Raw genomic sequence first — 2644 nt, 5'->3', positions numbered from 1 at the left:
TTATATGTCCTTCATTATGGTCGTGTCTTATTCGTATTTGTTTGTGTCTATACTTTATATGGTCGTGTCTTATTCGTATGTGTTTGTGTCTATGCTTTATAGATTGTTGATCATTTAACGATGATATCAAGATGTTGAAAAGTAATGATTGTAAATTTAAAACATGCATAAACGTAAATTGAACACATATAATAATGTTCTCATACAGATCTTATCATATCATGATTCTCACATATATCCATACAATCAAGAAGCTTACATTGATCCATGAGTGATCCTACTTGAGCAATTACTTTATCTCCTTTGTCCCAATCTATCTCTCAGAACCCTATAATCTTTAGTTCCCAATCTCCATCAGATGTGAGTTTTCATTAGGTATATCATCATATATATATATATATATATATATATTTCTCACGTTAACCAATGGACCCTTTATTCTATTATTATTATTAAATCATATTTGGGCCCAAAGCCCAAACTCTAAGTCATGTGAGTCACTTTATAGAAATTAATTTACATAATTTCTTATATTCTCCCACTTGACTTCATATGAGTTATAATACTTTCATGATTTAATAATTACATAAATGCGCATTTAAAAGGCCTTACATAAATTGGTTCTATCATTAATCAAAATCAAGGATACAGAAATAATAAGAGTCATGGCAGTTACATGTCATTTCAATCGACACATTTCCTTCCATGTACTACTATATCATCCTTTCTCCTTAATATGACTTTATAATGAGAAATCCATAATAGGTTCAAACATAATGTCATTTTCATCCATAACAACATAATTTTTTTTCCACAACATAATTTACATGCATATACATAAAGTAGAAAACATAAATTTCAGAAACTTTATTTATTCAATGAGCTCAGAGTGTTAAATAAGCATTAATAACAACATTCATCATTCACTAGTAGACATAATGCCCATATTTACAACATGACCAGTAAATGTTTTGGGCGGTAACCCTTTTGTTAAAGGGTTAACAATCATAAGAGCAGTGCTAATATGTTCTATTGACACTCTATGTTTCTGAACTTCTTCTTTAACGGCAAAATATTTCAATTTCATATGTTTAGCACCTTTGGAATACTTGTCATTTTTAGAAAAGAAGACAGCTGCGGAATTATAACAATAAATTCTCAGCGGCTTGGCAATACTGTCAACAATTCCAAGTACTGAAACAAAATTTCGCAACCAATTAGCCTGAACTGTGGCCTCAAAGCATGCCACAAATTCAGCCTCCATGGTGGATGCAACAATGATTGTCTGCTTCGCACTTTTCCATGAAATCGCTCCTCCGGCTAAAAGATACACATAACCAAAAGTAGACTTTCGTGTATCCACACAACCAGCAAAATCTGAATCTGTATATCCAATCACCTCAAGATGATCAGATCTTTTATAAGTAAGCATGTGATCCTTCGTTCCTTGTAAGTATCTTAAAACTTTCTTTGCAGCTTTCCAATGATCAAATCCTGGATTACTCTGGTATCTACCAAGCATACCAACTGCAAAACTAATATCTGGTCGTGTACAAGTTTGAGCATACATTAAACTCCCAACAATAGATGCATAAGGTATATTCTCCATCTATTTCCGTTCCAAGTCATTCTTTGGACATTGCATGAGACTAAATTTATCTCCTTTATGTATTGGAACAGGAGATGTCGAACATTTATCCATTCTGAATCTCTCTAAAACTTTATTAATATATGCTTTCTGAGACAAACCTAACAGTCCTTGTGATCTGTCATGGAATAATTCAATTCCTATCACATAGTATGCCTCACCCATATCTTTCATCTCAAAGTTATTAGAGAGAAACTTCTTAGTCTCACTTAATAGACCAAGATCATTAGTTGCAAGCAAGATATCATCAACATACAGAATCAAGAATATAAACTTGCTCCCACTGACCTTCAGATATATACACCGATCAACGATGTTTTCCTTAAACCCAAAGGACACAATAGTATCATTGAACTTAAGATACCATTGCCTAGAAGCCTGTTTAAGCCCGTATATTGATTTCTTAAGTTTACACACCATGTGTTCCTTTCCTTCTTCAATGAACCCCATTGGTTGGTCCATATAAACATCCTCTTCTAAATCCCCATTCAGAAAGGCAGTTTTGACATCCATCTGATGCAACTCAAGATCATAATGAGCTACTAATGCCATGATAATTCTAAAGGAATATTTCTTAGAAACAGGTGAAAATGTTTCCTTATAATCAATGCCATCCTTTTGAGTAAAACCTTTGGCAACAAGTCGGGCCTTGTAACATTCGATATTGCCATGAGAGTCACGTTTAGTCTTAAAGACCCCTTTACACCCGACTCTCTTGCATCCTTCTGGCAATTCTATAAGGTCCCATACATCATTCTGTGTCATTGATTTAAGCTCATCTTTCATGGCATCTAACCACTTATCAGAATTATCATCATTGATGGCTTCTGAAAATGAAACTGGATCATTATCAATACCTAAGTCATTTTTTGACTCTTGTAGATAAACAACATAATCATTCGAAATAGCAGACTTTTTTTCTCTTTAAGATCTTCTTAATACTATTTCTTGTGGTTGTTCTACTACATGTTCATTGTTAACTTCTACTACAAGTTC

The sequence above is a fragment of the Phaseolus vulgaris genome, chromosome 3 (assembly GCF_000499845.2).
Source record: "Phaseolus vulgaris cultivar G19833 chromosome 3, P. vulgaris v2.0, whole genome shotgun sequence".
Classification (NCBI taxonomy): Eukaryota; Viridiplantae; Streptophyta; class Magnoliopsida; order Fabales; family Fabaceae; genus Phaseolus; species Phaseolus vulgaris.
Note: the sequence above shows the minus strand (reverse complement) of the source record.